The sequence below is a fragment of the Labeo rohita genome, chromosome 2 (assembly GCF_022985175.1).
Source record: "Labeo rohita strain BAU-BD-2019 chromosome 2, IGBB_LRoh.1.0, whole genome shotgun sequence".
NCBI classification, from domain to species: domain Eukaryota; kingdom Metazoa; phylum Chordata; class Actinopteri; order Cypriniformes; family Cyprinidae; genus Labeo; species Labeo rohita.
This window is the reverse complement of record NC_066870.1, coordinates 1,225,199-1,242,785: the sequence shown is the minus strand read 5'-3', so window position 1 is coordinate 1,242,785 and position 17,587 is coordinate 1,225,199. Positions and strand designations below refer to the sequence as shown.

General features: G+C 40.1%; 1 pseudogene; it reads right to left on the bottom strand.

The window, feature by feature from the left end:
- Positions 1–10,844: 10,844 nt before the first annotated feature.
- LOC127176379 (E3 ubiquitin-protein ligase TRIM16-like) overlaps positions 10,845–17,587 on the bottom strand; it is a 14,298-nt pseudogene continuing 7,555 nt past the window's right edge.

Genomic DNA, 17,587 nt, shown 5'->3' with positions numbered 1-17,587 from the left:
ATTACAGGGTCCTAAAAATGCGGTTCTGAAACTACAGCCTCCTGTACTGTAAGAATACCCTACTCAAAACAACAGGCATATTGAAAATGCACATTCAGTCTCTGGCAGCAGATGGCGCATTCGGAACTGCAGACATGTGTTTCCCCGGTAACCGCGGTACACAAAGCAGCTCAGCACCGGACTTTGAACGTGCAGCGCTCGTGTTTATTTAACGAAATCACAGCCTTTTGAAGTTTAATCGTGACACTAAGCTGTATCGCAATTCTGGTCTTCCCGTGCCTAAAATTTAAGACCTCTTAATCATAATTAAGACTTTCTTGTACAATTTAAGACTTTTTATGACCTTAAATTTGATAAACTAAATTTAAGACTTTTGAAGGACCCGCGGGAACCCTGCTACAATGGTGTGATATCCATACTTAAAAATACATGTTAATTAAAACATTTGAATTGTACTGGTTTATTTTGTACATCAGCAAGCCTGCAATACAATGACCCAGCGTAAAATGGTTATATAACACAAAAACAAAAATAACGTGCGTACGTAGTGTGAAAACATCTTCCAGTATTTACAACAGCTTATTAAATGATTAGGCTACAGTATATAACACAGGTTAACCATTCTTTGAAAACATCCAGTTCATGAAAAACTTTGGCGCTTCCTTCACATCCCCGACCCAAGATGGCGGCGATGTTGACGTATGCTTAGAGGCCCAAGGCGACATCTAGTCAGTATATATATCTATGCCTGACAACCAGATGACGTCAGCACGTGTGACGTAGAGACGCTTGATTAAGCGAACGCGATCAACACGTGGCGATCAAAATGAAGTTTGCTAGTGCTAAATTCCTCACTGCATCTACATAACAATAAAATAATACACTTCAAATAAACACCAAAGGCTATTTATATATGAGATATATTATTTACTTCCCATTCCAGATAAAATATGTTTTAATTAACCAAATATGAGTTTGAAAATTATTTTGGGGCAAAAAAACGAAGTGAGGTGTGCATTAAAAGTAAAATCATCTATCAATTTTTTGTCCTGAAAAGTGAAGGTGAAACATTTCGATCGCCCCCTGGTGTCTGGCTGCAGTTCAGGTCATAAACCCGCCCTCTCCATGTTAACGAATGGGCCGAGATCCAAAAAAAAATAAATGAATAAATAAAAAATTTACACTTCAAATATTTTTTTCTTAAAGAAGGTTTTAGACATATTAAGTAGGTCTGATTCTTATCCATCGGAAATGTGTTTAAGTGTTTGTTTTTCTAATAAGTTTGCTTTTAGTTAATTATGTGACCATAAGAATGGGGCGTGGTGTCATGATTGTGAGCTTGTGATTGGCTCTGCTGGAGTTTGGGCAGGACTTTGAAACCGCGGCTCAGTGTTGCCAAGTCCACGGTTTCCTGCTAAAAAAAAAAAAAAAAAAAAAAAAAAAAAAACGTGTATTTTACCCCCAAAAACGATTTTTACTGGGGGACCCCTGGAAACAGGACTGGGCTAGTTTTTTTTTTTTTTTTTTTTTTTTTTGGGCTACTTTTGAGTAGATAGTAGAGTTTGGGCTAAGTGTGTGTGTTAATGGGTGAATGAGTGTGTCCCAGCATTGGGTTGCATGAGTTATCTTTTAGTTATTTAACTTTTTGAGGCCTTTTGTCTAGAAACAAAAATCTAAACACTGCCAATAGCATTAGTTGTATTTTTTATGCTACTCTTTTCAATTTTCACCAAAATTAGTTCAGATTATCACTGAACAGCCACACATTGACTGACTGAATTGACTAAACAGGATTAAGGCCTTTATTTACTTTATTGTGTCATTGTAACTAAAGTTACAAAGTTAACAATACCAGTGTAAATCAGAAATTGAGGCTGTGTCTCAACAACACTTCATTTCATTTTTTTTTTTTTTTTTTTTTAATTTATAAGCCCTCTTCCAATACACACACTTAAAGTCTTGGCCACTTGGGACACACTTGAGACACAGGATGATGAGGAACTAAACAAGACACAGGTGAACATAATCAATAAACCAATGAGTAACTATGGAAATGGGCGGGAACAAATGGTGCATTCAAGTCTTGTCGGATAGATTGTATTTACGAGTTGAACACATATGAACGCCACCACAGAGTTGTTATTAGGAGTGGGAAACTCAAAATTCTCTTTATTTGTCATTTTATAGATGTAGAGTTAACAAAAAAAAGAATTTTTTAAAAGGTAAATTGCCATCTTGTTCTGACCAAAGTGACTTAAACGCACCTGACGGCGTAATGACGACTTGCCAACATGAAAGTATGAACATCCCAGGAGGACTTAAACACAGCAAAAGGCTCTGGACGTCACTGTCGTCCCTCTAGTGTCCTTTCAGTGTAAAGCTCTACATCCACACACACCACACACACATGAACACACCACAGACACTTCTCTATGTAAACTGGAATATTATGTTGCTTTATCACACATTAATCAAGCAGACGAACTGAAGAAACACATCCAGTACAGCTCCTCTACATGAGGAACACTGACACTGATTTATCAAACTCTTTGAGAAAGTTAAGGCACATGGAAAACTGTCAACAGCACTAACATTCACTCCAGCAACATCAGCGTCTGTGCGATTATACTTTGACCCATTTCCAGTTTATATACAGTAGTTGATATTTCAAAAGCAGAGGAATGAATCTGTTCTATTATTGTATGTGCTGTTTTCATTCAGGTTGAGCTCCAGCTGATCCAGTGCGGCTCTGAGCGTCAGATGATTTCAGACTCGTGTCGTGCCAGAGCCGCAGGAAGAGTCACTGCACAGCGGCCCGGGAAATGAAACCTGGACCAGACAGAATGAACATCACATCCACACAGCACTGATTCACACAGCAAACACACCACAACACCACAACACAACACATCCAGCAGTCTGATCATTACACCTGTGTGTGTGTGTGTGTGTGTGTGTGTTTGCAGTGTTGAGGAGTAACTAGTTACATGTAACAGAATTACGTAAAATAAATGTAATTGTAATTAGTTACAGTCACAAAGAAAAACTGTGTAATTAAATTACAGTTACTTTTGAAAATGTTAATGGCTACAAAAGGGGGTTACATCTGAATTTTTTCACACTCACCCACATTCAGATTTAATTGACTTCTTTCATAAATTGCATTGACTGCTCTAAAATGAGACACCAATGTTTCAGGAGTTTAGGACACAGAATAGGACACATGCTTGTTTTAATAACTCTTTTATTTCCTATTTGGGTTTATGCATATACTTTATTTTTTAAGATTAATTGTTTTTTTTCCTAGGCATTGTTAGATGCCAGTGTTTCCTGTTATAACTGTGCAAACATTTGATTCTGAAACCAGTATCATAGCTATTAAACTAATTGAAATCTGTATTCAACCTCAGAATGATCTCAAAGTAAAAAGTCTGAATTGTCTGTTCTTTAAATTAAATTATTACACGGCTCTGTGGAATGCTTGATTCTGATTGGTCAGTCATGACATTCCAAGGTATGTTATTTCTGGATAACAACTGGTAAAAGCTATAACACAGACTCATCCAGGCAACTTAAATCGGTGCTATATGCTTGGTAGTTTTCTTGGTTTTAAGCTTTGCGTTTGGTTAGCCAATAAAATATTAAAACTTAATTCAATATTATGTGTACAATTTCTTAATTGTGTCATCCTGGTATCGTGGACTCGCTCTCTAGTTTCAGACAAATGCAACTACTGCCATTTTGTTTTGTACACTGTAATGGATTATAAGATAATTATCAAACTATTACTGTAAGTACTGTAAATGTTGTGTAATAAAAGTGGTACGACTGCACCGTATCCCACCTTAAAGAACACAATTATTGATAATCCCAACTCAGGAAGGAGAATTTTGGGGCAAGAAACCCCAATGGTTAATAGTCAAAGATACAGCACATCACATGAGGAAACGTTGTTAGATGGTGTTCCCCCACCAAAGACAAGAACCAGACTGAAATTCCTTCAAAATTCTTTTGTTCCTCAGAACATGCCCTTAGTTCACAGAATGACAGAGAGACTGTCCTTATTACCCAAATAAGCACCAAAATGATGCTTAGAAGGACTTATAAATGAACATCAGACCATTGCAGAACTCCCTACTATGTATGTTACCCACACATCTGTCTATTATGTTCTAATCACTCGTTGTGTATGTCCTTTTAATAACTATTGAATAGCTTAAGGGTTTATATTTGTGTTTGGTATGTATGAGTTTAAAAATTCACGTTTCTATCTTTCAGTTCTTGGTAAAATGTATTGTATTCTTGTTATAGAAGTCATGTCCAAATTATACTCTGCAAATTCAGACCATGTGACTGATAAGATAACATGTTGATTTATGTTTTTAAGTGGAAGCAAATGCAGGTGAAACACAAATGTTTTATTAAGACAAATGGTGAACACAAACTCCGTGGTGACAATGATGAACTCCGTGTGTGAAGATGGGATCTCTCGGCTGGGTGGCGCAGGGGCTAGATGGCTGGTGGTGATGAGGTGAAAATCTCCCGTGACGAAATACACATCCAAACAACGATCGACGACGAGAATAAACAATCCAAAGAAGACACGAAGACAACCCAACAAGACAGTCCAACATCCGGAACAACTATCAGACGGGGAAGGAGAGAAATGAGGTGAGTATATGTAGCAGACGGTGATGAGAGACACCTGGTGCGGGGACTGATTGGCAGCTGACTCCAATGAGCATGACGTAGACACCAAATCACGAGACCTGAGAACACAGCCGATCCATGCACCGTGACAGTACCCCCTCTCCTAGGAACGTCCCCTGACGTTCCCAGCCTCCTGTACCTGTTGATTGAAATCATCAATAAGAGAGTGATCCAGAATGTCTCTAGCAGGTACCCAACTTCTCTCCTCCGGACCGTAACCTTCCCAGTCCACCAAGTACTGGAATCCGCGTCCCCTCCGCCTAGAGTCCAGAATACGGTTGACCGAATAGGTTGGTTCCCCGTCTACGAGCCGCGGCGGTGGGGGAACTGGGACAGCGGATTAATACGAGCAAAAAATACAGGTTTGATCTTTGACACATGGAACACGGGATGAATCCTCCTGTACGCTGGAGGGAGATTAAGGCGGACTGCCACCGGACTAATGATCTTGGTGACAGAAAACGGGCCAATGAATTTGGGAGCAAGTTTATTCGAAACGGATCGGAGAGGAATGTTCTTAGTAGAAAGCCACACTTTGGAACCGACGACGTATACGGGAGGCCTCGACCGGTGGCGATCGGCTTTGGCCTTGGTGCGCGCTCCCACCTGGACCAGAGTCTCACGGGCTCTGGACCATGTGCGACGGCACCTCTGGACGAAGGCGTGAGCAGAGGGGACCGCGACTTCGGATTCCAGACTTGGAAAAATTGGTGGCTGGTATCCTACACTACATTCAAATGGGGAAAGGCCCGTGGCAGATACTGGTAAGGAATTGTGTGCGTACTCCACCATCGACAGCTGCTGACTCCAGGAGGAAGGATTTCGAGCGACCATACATCGTAGTGTTCTCTCCAAATCTTGGTTGGCTCTCTCAGTTTGCCCATTGCTTTGGGGATGGAACCCCGAAGAGAGACTAACAGTGGCCCCCAGAAGTCTACAAAATTCTCGCCAAAATTTGGACACAAACTGGGGTCCTCTGTCAGAGACCACGTCTGTCGGGAGGCCATGTAACCGAAAGACGTGATCAATGACTGCTACCGCTGTCTCCTTGGCTGAAGGTAATTTGGGCAAGGGGATGAAATGAACCGCCTTCGAGAACCGGTCCACCACGGTCAAAACTACCGTGTTACCCTGAGAGGGTGGGAGGGCGGTAACAAAATCTAGCGCAATGTGGGACCAGGGTCTCGAAGGGATTGGCAGCGGTTGTAAGAGCCCATCTGGAGGTCTGTTAGAAGTCTTACCAATGGCACAAACTGAGCAAGCCAAAACAAAACTGCGAACATCACGAGCCATGAGTGGCCACCAAAATCTTTGCTTGACCAAATGTAAGGTGCGACTTACCCCTGGATGACATGCTACATTGGAACAATGACCCCACTGGATAACTTCGGACCGAAGACTTTCTGGCACAAACAAACGGTTAGGTGGGCAACCGGCCGGAGGCGTTACCCCATGTAAGGCTGTCCTAACCTTCGATTCGACCTCCCAACTGAGGGTAGAGACAATAAGTGTCTCAGAAAAAATACTCTCGGGAGTGGACGGGCGATCGGAGCGGTCAAAAATTCGAGATAAAGAATCGGGTTTGACATTTTTGGAACCCGGGCGGTACGAAAGAGTAAAATCAAAACGTCCGAAAAAAAGTGCCCACCTAGCCTGCCTCGAGTTTAGTCTTTTGGCGGTTCTGATGTATTCTAGGTTCTTATGATCGGTCCAAACCATAAAGGGTACCCCCGATCCCTCCAACCAGTGGCGCCACTCCTCCAGTGCTAGCTTGACTGCCAACAGCTCTCTGTTACCAATATCATAATTAGACTCTGCTGACGACAAACGATGAGAGAAAACGCGCAGGGATGCATTTTGTCGTCCGAGGGTGAGCGCTGGGAAAGCACCGCACCTACCCCCACCTCTGACGCGTCGACCTCTACCACGAACTGACGTGACGGATCAGGGGTAACAAGGATGGGGGCCGAAACAAAGCGGCGCTTGAGGTTGGCAAACGCAGCCTCAGCTGCGTCTGACCACCTGAACGCCATTCTGGGAGAGGTCAAGGCAGTCAGAGGCGCGGCTAGTTGGCTGTAATTGCGAATAAAACGCCGGTAAAAATTGGCGAAACCCAGAAACCTCTGTAGGGCCTTACGGGAATCTGGACTTGGCCAATCTACCACAGCCTTGATCTTCTCGGGATCCATGCGCATGCCCTCGGCCGACACAATGTACCCTAGAAAAGGAACAGACTGTGCATGAAAGTCGCATTTCTCCGCCTTGACAAAAAGCCCATTCTCTAGCAGCCTCTGAAGCACTCGTCTGACGTGTTGAACATGTTCCTGGAGAGAAGAAGAAAAAATCAATATGTCGTCCAGGTAGACATATATGAACTGATCGACCATATCTCTCAACACATCATTAACGAGTGCCTGAAAGACACCTGGGGAGTTGGACAAGCCGAAGGGCATGACCAAGTACTCAAAGTGCCCCCTGGGGGTATTAAAGGCGGTCTTCCATTCATCTCCCCTCCTGATGCGAACCAAATGATAAGCGTTTCTTAAGTCCAATTTAGTGAAGATCGATGCTCCCTGCAACCTCTCGAAGGCTGAAGATATCAACGGCAAGGGGTAGGTGTTCTTTACCGTGATATTATTCAGCCCTCGGTAATCAATACAAGGTCGCAGAGATCCATCCTTCTTCCCCACAAAAAAGAACCCCGCCCCCGCTGGAGAAGAGGAGGGTCGAATGAACCCGGCTGCTAGAGAATCAGAAATATATTTCTCCATAGCCTCTCTCTCAGGAATAGAAAGTGAGTATAACTTGCCCTTAGGCGGAGACGTACCTGGCAGTAATTCTATAGCACAGTCATAGGGACGATGAGGAGGGAGAGAAGCAGCCCGAGACTTACTGAACACTTCCTTCAGGTCGAGGTACTCCGCGGGCACGTTACACAGATCCGCCGCCTTCTCCTGCAACACAAACTCAGATACAGACGGACAGGCAGACACAAGACAAGACTCATGACATTTAATGCTCCACTCAGACACCGATCTCAGCTGCCAATCAATCCGGGGGTTGTGTTTGATGAGCCAGGGATGTCCTAAAACAACGGGTGCGTGAGGTGAGTCCAGGATGTAGAAGGAGATGCTCTCACAGTGGTTACCAGATACCGTGAGAGTGATGGGTTCCGTGATGGTGGTGATGGTGGGAAGCGTCTGACCATTAAGTGCGTGGACTGCAATAGAAGTGGTAAGGGGGAGGAGGGGAACATGATTGTGATGAGCAAATGAAAAATCCATAAAGTTACCTTCAGCCCCTGAATCCAATAGTGCAGTGCAGTGCAGGTCCAGACGTTGCCATCTAAGCCTGACCGGGAGGAGCGTGGAGGTAGATCTGGACGAGGACTTGATAGCGGAGACCCCACCCGACAGTAGCCCCATTTTTACTGCCGGGCTGACCCTTTTACCGGGCAGCTAAAGGCGAAATGCCCCGCCGCCCCGCAGTACAGGCAAAGGCCGTGAGATCTCCGCCTCTCCCTCTCCTCCCGAGTCAACCGAGCTCGACCCACCTGCATGGGCTCGTGATCCTGGAACGGGCCGACCGCGTCGTTGCCACTGGCTCGAGCTGGAGGTCCCTCCCCAGGGGGAAGCCGAGCGGGTAAACACCGCCGCTCGGCTCGGGAGAGTCGAGCGTCTACCCGCAGTGCCAGATCGATGAGGCCGTTGAGATCTGCGGGTAGATCCAGGGCGTAGATCTCATGTTGGATGCGGTCAGCCAGCCCATGCAGGAACATGTCCCACTGCGCCTCCTCGTTCCATCGGCACTCCGCCGCCAGGGTGCGAAACTCGATGAAAAGTCTGAGACGGATCTCTCCCCCTGTTTGAGATCCGTCAGTGGCCGCGCGGTCGAACACCCGCTTCATCTCGGCGGAGAGCGCCGAGAACGAGGCGCAACACGGATCTTGGTTCTCCCATACCGCCGTGCCCCACAGTGCCGCCTTCCCCGTTAGCAGGGTGAGCGCGAACGCCACCTTGCTTTCCTCACTAGGAAACGTGCGCGGCTGTAAGGAAAAGTGCATGGAGCATCTAGTGAGGAAAGCCCGGCAGAAGTTCGGCTCACCGCTGTAAAGCTCCGGTGGGGGAAGGCGGGGCTCGAGCGCCTGGGCCGCCCCCGGATGGTTCAGGACGAGTGGGCGGCATGGGTGGTGGGGTTGGCGCAGTGGGGAGTTGTCCGAGTTGCATCCGCTGGGTGAGCTCGGATACCTGCGCCACAAGAGCTCGGATCGCTGTTCCCGTATCCGCCGAGCTCTTCTCCTGGGCCTCCAGCCGAGAGATGCAGGAACGTAAAACCTCCTCGGCCGTGAGTGGGGTGGAGCCTGCTGCTTCCATGATGTGGTCTGATAGTTCTGTGACGGAATGAACGAAGTGGAAGCAAATGCAGGTGAAACACAAATGTTTTATTAAGACAAATGGTGAACACAAACTCCGTGGTGACGATGATGAAATCCGTGGGTGAAGATGGGATCTCTCGGCTGGGTGGCGCAGGGGCTAGATGGCTGGTGGTGATGAGGTGAAAATCTCCCGTGACGAAATACACATCCAGACAACGATCGACGACGAGAATAAACAATCCAATGAAGACACGCAGACAAACCAACACGACAGTCCAACATCCGGTACAACTATCAGACGGGGAAGGAGAGAATGAGGTGAGTATATGTAGCAGACGGTGATGAGAGACACCTGGTGCGGGGACTGATTGGCAGCTGACTCCAATGAGCATGACGTAGACACCAAATCACGAGACCTGAGAACACAGCCGATCCATGCACCGTGACAGTAACAAGTTACATTAATAAAGTAATTGAAAAGTTACACTACTTATTATATTTTAAATAGAGTAACTTGTAATCTGTAACCTATTACATTTCCAAAGTAACCTTCACAACACTGTGTGTGTGTGTGTGTGTGTGTTTGTGTGTGTGTGTGTTTGTGTGATAGATCACTGTCTCAGTCCATATCTGACCTTTTCAAAGTTTACTTGTTATTTCTATCAACAGTACATACTTTTAAAAACAGTGCTATTATGGAAATAACACTTTAAAATCATATACTTAAGTGTAAAATGAATGTAATGTTTTCAGACTCTTAACTGCATGTTATTTGCAATCAAATGAAAATATATTATAGTTTACATTTATATTAAAGGAACACTCCACCTTTTTTTGCTAATAGCTTAGCATAAATCATTGAATCAGATTAGACCGTTAGCATCGAGCGAGTGGAGTGTTCCTTTAAATGCAATTATCTGAAATTAGAGTGTTTTTGGAGCACTTACGTGTAATTTAAAATCTTTACGTGTAATTTCATAATTACTTCTTTTGTCTTTGAAATATGGTTAATGTACTGCTGAATGTACAGACTTTTACGATAAACTAAAATATACTTTAATGACATTTCTATTGAAACTTGTCATTTATTTAAATATATTTTTATTACACATTTATAAAGAAATTGCAGTTTATTTAATTTAAAATATATTAAATATTATATTAACTACAATATATTAACACAATAAGAGATTAATAGAACAATGATTTACAGAAAACTCAAATACAGTGACGATCAACACATGTAAAAGATGAGCTTTTAACATCACAACAAAATAAATAACTAATAATAATGACAGAACAAGTCACATCTTTATAGCAAGTTTTCCCTCATTCTCTAGTGAAATATAACAAACTGAACTGGTTTAAAGTCAAAAGTCTGAAGTAAACAGTGAGTGAAGAGACAAACATCTTCATGAATTCAGATCCAGAGTCACACATCTGTAACTTTCTGATACGGCTGAAGAAAACATCACTAAAAAGAGCAAGAATAGATGAAAGTGTGACATACATCCTCATTAATGAGTGCAGATGAATCAATCAGATCCTGAGCATCTCTTTATGATCACACACAGACACACACTGAGAAATGAGATCCTGCATCATCACATGAGATTTGATTTTCATCAGATATTTACTGTCCTTTTGAAAACTGAAATGATGAATCACAACACAATATGATTTAAACTCATTTATTCTGATTGTTTAATGCATATCATATGAATACATACATATTGAAGACACTAAATTAATACTAAAGCAGAACTTTTCTTTGTTCATGTGTTCTTTGGATTGACAACAAAGATCTTATTTGACATGAAGACTTTGAGATCAGATCAGAGTAAACAGCATCTGTGTGTGTGTGAACCTGCATTAACCAACTTACTGAAATACTGTTTAAACTTATAGTTATTATTCATCTGAGACTAAAATATCAGTTTTGATAAGGAAAAAAAAAGATAGAAAGTGGAAAAGGGTAAATAATTAAACAATGCATTGTCAGAGTTTGCATCTTGTCTTTATATGATCATACATTCTCATGATATGAAAGATGAACCGCTGTGCACAGGATATTTAAAACATACAAAAGTATATTGGCTACAACTAGACGACAAATGCTGAGACTCTTCTCCGCTCATCAAACACACAAAAACATGAGCCTTTATAGACAGAGTTTCTTGAGTAAAGAAAATGTTGTACTTATTCAAACATCAGTTCTTTATTTACCCTTTACATTGTGAAGAAGTAGACATCTGTCTTCAAACTGCATCACAACACTTCATTCTGAATGGAGGCGGGTGGAGTTATGAGGTTTGATTGACACCATGAGGATCCAATGGTGTTACAAGGTTTAGTCACAAGCTCTGACACCAGCAACTTCATAGCAACACTCTAGCAACCATCCAAACCAACCTTAAACCACTACAAGTACCCTAGCAACCGCATAGCAACCACCCTAAGTACCCTAGCAACTGCACAGAAACCCCAAAGCAACCACCCTGAGTACCCTAGCAACCACCCCAATTACCTTAACAATTCAATAGAAATTCCCTAGCAACCACCCCAATTAACTTAACACCTCCACTGAAATTTCCTAGCAAGCACCCCTGGTACCCTAGCGACCACTCTGAGTATCCTATTAACCACATAGCAACACCTTAACAACCACCCCAGATACTCTAGCAACCACACAGCAACCACCCTGAGTACCTTAGCAACCAACTAGAAACTCCCTGGCAACCACCCTGAGTACCTTAGCAACCACATAGCAACCTCCTAGCAACCATCCCAAGTACCTTAGCAACCACACAGAAATTTCCTAGCAGCCACAACGGGTAACCCTGGGGTCTAGTAACTGCATAGCAACAGTCTAGCAACCACCCAGAATACCTTAGCAACCATACAGAAACATCCTAGCAAACACTCTGAGTATCTTAGCAACACACTAGAATCAAACTATCTGTGTAGTTCTGATTCATGTTATTTCAGTGACAGAAGTTCAGCTGCAGTATTAATGTCAGGAAGAGAAAAGAAGAGACTCTATAACATCTCACTGTTACTGATTCATCATCAGCTCAAAGCATTATGGGTAGAATCTCTCATCAGTCTATTCTGATTCATCAACACAGTTTCATTGATGATTTATAATCAACCCAAAACCCAGGATAGAGCGGCTGAGTGAATGTGGTCTGGACTGTGTGGATGAGGCTCATTGTGTCAGAGACGCTGTAGAAGGACAGAGTTCCTGCACTGTGATCCACAAACACTCCTATTCTACTGCTGATGGACGTCACAGGAAGATCAGTCACTATGTTATTGTGTATGAATGAGTATCTGGAGGAAGAGCAGAACAAACTCCAGGACTGATCATTATGTCCAAACCCACACTCATAACCTGATCCCTTCCTGCTGATGCTCTTATATGACACTGATATATACACATCTCCACTCCACTGCAGCTCCCAGTAACAGCGTCCACACACACTCTCTCTACACAACACCTGAGGATAATAATCAAATCTGTCTGTCTGGATGATCAGGATACGACTGGACTGTGCCAGTGTCAGTAATCACTCTGTTGTTCTCAGACAGATGGAGGAGTTTATTCACTGTGTTCAGATCCAGAGTGAGCTGATGGGAATCTGTTAGTGATAAAACACATCAGAATCAGGAATTATGAATCTGTTTGATGTTTTCATGTAGCTGAACTCTTCATGTTCAGTGTATCATCAGTGTGTCAGTACAGATGAGCAGATCTTATGACGGCAAATCAATGGCATTAATAACCGAGCGCACAACTGATGCTTGCGCGCGCGGTAAATCACGTCCGCGAGAGGAAAACAGATCTACACGCGAGGAAACAGGAACCGCGAGCTCCTGTCAAACCTTCGTGCGCGCGTGATCATTCCCACATCCTCGCGCTCGATCCTCTCTCACCTGCTCGCGCAAACACTTTTATTTTTGTCAGTCGTGGGGCGGGACTTGCTGTTTTAATTGTAATCTCAAACGCCATTGGTTACCTCCTCTTTTCCGGAAGTCAGCTGTGATTGGACGCCTGTGAAAAGACGATCCATAATTCATGCGACATGAGGCATGGCTTCATCAACAGACCAGATGCATATAAGTTGTCATTTATTTATTTTTTCTATAAGTATAACATATCTGTTTTAATGAAAATGTAAAATGTCTATAGAATACATCAGGGGCGGGCAATTAATTTTCCCAAGGGGTCACATGATAAACTTGACCAATACACTGAACTCAGTTCTGCCCAATATATTTTATATCTCTTTATAAAAAATAAATAAATGAATAAATAAATAAACACCAAACAATGAAAATGTGGAGCATATATTCATATTACTATTTAATGAACATTCACAAAAAAAAAAAAAAAAACAGTTTAAAAAATGTTTCAAAAACTTTTTTTTTTTGCCGTTTACTGCATTTTGTTATTGTTCTCGTTATTTTATTTTATTTTTTTTTTTTTTATTGCAGTTTTTAGAACAAAAAAAAACAAAAACATACAAGGGCAATTACATAATACATAACCTAAAAAAATACAACATTAAACAAATTAAAAAAAAATAAAAAAAAAATAAAAAAAGGGAAACAATATAAAATCAAAATAAGGAAAACAGTAACATCACATATCCATAATCAAGTACAAATAGTTATAAATTATTCAAGAAAAAAAATATATTTAAGGCTTTAAAGTAATTTACCATTTTTTTTTGCTTTGCTATTTTTTGTTTCTTTTAATGTGCACAGGTAGTGACCAATTTCTAATTTAAAATGAGTAAAATTAGGTTTTTTCACTGCCCATGTACATTTATGAATAAAAAACGTTCCATATATAATGAGTAAATTCATAATATACCAAATTTTGAAGTCAGCATTATACTCATAAAAAAATAAAATATGAGTTGCAATTCAATATTAATACTTTGTTTAACAAAAAAAAAAAACCAAATCACACCAAAACAATTTTGTATAAATACAATCATAAAATAAATGGATAATACTCTCATTTTCCTTTTTACAGAAAACGCACTTTAAGTCAATGTCTTTACAAAACTTTGCAATTACCTGTTTTACAGGATAAATACGATGAACTATCTTGAATGATACCTCTCTAATTTTATTAGTAATACAAAAACATCTAGAGATCTTAAAGGTTTCTTTCCAATTGACATCTTGAAATTGTGATCTCCAAAAACCAATGGCTAAAGGAACACTAGAAATTTGGCAAATCTTTCTAAGATAATTATTATTACATTTTTTTTCTTTTATATTTATACCTTTCAATTTAAGACAGAAATCAACATTTGGTTTTTCATCCATATCATTTACTAATAATTTCCTAAGTTCTGAGGGAATGGCATTAATTACCATCACATACTCCTTTACAGGTATATGAAATGAACATTTTTTGAAGAACTCTGCATAGGTAAGCACATGACCATTAGAATTCAACAGTTGTGAAACCAATCAAACATTTTTTCTAAACCAATTAATTAAAAAAAGAGATTTATTTTGGTGTGTAATGTATTTATTATTCCAAATTAAGCACTTGTGAGGGGAAAAATTGTGTTTGTATATCATCATCCATGATAACAATGCCTGTCTGTGAAAATTGGAAAGTTTTATGGGAAGCTTGATACTAAAGTTACAATTAAGGAGAAAATCAATACCACCTACTTTTTCAAACATAATATTAGGGATATAATGCCATAATTTATCTTTTGAACGAACATAGTTTTGTATCCATTTAATTTTAAAAATAGTGTTAGATATTTCAAAATCAAGTACATTTAGTCCACCTTGATTAAGTGGATTACAAAGTATTTTTTTATTCAAATAATGATGTTTATTTTTCCAAATAAAATTATATATACATTTATTTATATCATTAATAATACATTTTGGAGTGTCTATAGCCATTGCGGTGTAAACTAGCCTAGATAAACCTTCAGATTTTGATAATAAAACTCTCCCATTTAAAGACAGGTCTCTCATTAGCCAAATGTTAAGTTTCTTTTGAATTTTATTAATTAATGGGGTATAATTAAGATTTATTCTTTCTTTTTGGTCTTTACATATCTTAATCCCTAAATAAGTAATATAGTTTTTTTATTGGAATGCCACAAATTTCAGACAAGTCACTGGGTCTTTCTTTTAAAGCAAATAATTCACATTTTTTAATATTAATAGCTACCCCTGATACCATATAGAATTCATTAAGACACTTAAGAGCCATATTTAATTCTTTTATGTCTTTTAGAATAATTGCAGTATCATCTGCTAAAATGTTTCAAAAACTACCGTCACAACTTTTTACAAAAAAGCAATTATTTCAAAGATTAGTATGACGCAGTTTCAGCGTTATGGACGTGACATTTCCAGTCAAAACCTGAAACATAAACTCTCATAGAATGTATTCATTACAAATATCTTGGGTTAAAAAGGGTTAAGTAGAATATGGTGAATATATAATATTTTACAAATATTTATAAAAATGCTAGCCTATGCAAATAACACTGCAGGTTCACATTTTGCGTCTGCATAACAAAGTACATTATTTTTAACATGCAATGATACGAAATAAGACCGAACAAGACGTGTAACGAAGTATATGAAAAAGTATCAGACAAAAATAAGAAAAAAGAAAAAAAAAAAAGAATCTCCTACGGCTAATGGCAAACTCACATTTATTGAAAGCATATGATCACGAACACATTTGAGATACGATTAAACGAACCGACGTAATTGTTAATAATAATAATAATAATAAATGTAGCTGCAAGCAGCAATTACCGGGGTTCGAGCGTACAAGGCCTTTGAGGTGCTATGATTTTATGATGTTGTCCAACCCAAAATATATGGCTAACACTAAAACACATCCATGATGGAGAATACACTCACAAACACAGAAATTAAATGGTTAAACTGTTATATTAATGTAGGTGAGATCGAGCGAAGGTTTGACAGGAGCTCGCGGTTCCCGTTTCCTCGTGTGTAGATCTGTTTTCCTCTCGCGGACGTGATTTACCGCGCGCGCCAGCATCAGTTGTGCACTCGGTTATTAATGGCATTGATTTGCCGTCATAAGACAAATCATCATTTACATCATCAATTATAAAACTCTTCTTTCACCTTCTACAGGAAGAACATGAACACACTCAGTGAGTTTTTCTGCTTGTTTTCTTACTGACTTACATTGTAGGAAGTCGTTCCTGGTCCTGGGAACAATGTTGATGAATGTGACTGTGGAAATCAACAGACATGAACAGTGTGATTCTCATGATCCTGCATCCATTCCTAACACATTTCTAATATGATGTTCTCCATGATATGAGATGATGATGGACTCGTTTCTGAGAGCAGATGTTTGAATTAAGTTTGAGCAAATTCTAAGTTTCCGGTCTCAAGAAGGTCTGTTGGTTTTGAGTTTACTTTGCTCCAGAGCAGGATTTATTCTGGGTTAAAGATCACAAACCCAAACTCGACCAATCAGCTGTGAGCACAGTCACATAAATCTGATGTAATGAAGCCACTCCCCCTTTATCTCTCACTTCAAATTATTGCTCATCTTTTGCTGCAAATTATTTATTATATTCATATTATATAAATTATAATTATTTATAATTCATATAATATATTCAAATATTTATTATATGAACTGGCAACTAATATTAAACCTTGTATTTAAATGTATTTAAATACATAAATAAAAAGTCTTAATATATAAAGCTTTTAAAATGAATGAACAGTATGTTTTCTTTTCAGCATTTGTGAAACTATAGAAATTATTAAATTCAGTTTATTTATTTCCATAGTAAAATATGTTCTTTCTGCTGCCTCTTGCTGCAGCAACAGTGTTTATTCCTGCCCTGACTTAAATGAATTTTAATATTTCAAATAACATCTTTTAATCGTGATCTTTTAATTGTGATTGTCTGTTTGCTGCACGTGTCACAGTTTCACTCTATACTTAATCACAAACTCTGGATCAAACTCTGAGTTACCAGTGAATGTTTATATCAAGCTTTGTGATCCCACTGAACCTGATCTAAACCTGGTTGGATTTGTTTGGTTTTGTCAACTCTAAACTCTTGTTCAGTTTGATTCATGTACAGTAACAGACCACAGGACTTTACCTCTGTCTGAGATCTTCTTGAGCTCCTCTTTGCAGAAATCCTCCAGTTTGTCTTTCAGCTGATGAACAGATTCTCTCAGACCATCAAAAGAGACGAGAGAACTGATGGGTTTCTCATTTCCGTCTGTAGATTCAGGAGGTGCTGAGAGAGACTGGAACCTCTACAGAAAACAGAAATCAAAACTCATCAGCTCCACACTTCACCCAATAACCTGCACCAACATCAGATTTGACTTGACTGATCTTTAGTAACTCAATCCAGCACTTTCACAGCATCAGCTTCATTCTTCTCATATTCATTATATCACATTAGAGCTACAGATTCTAGTATTTGACACTTACAC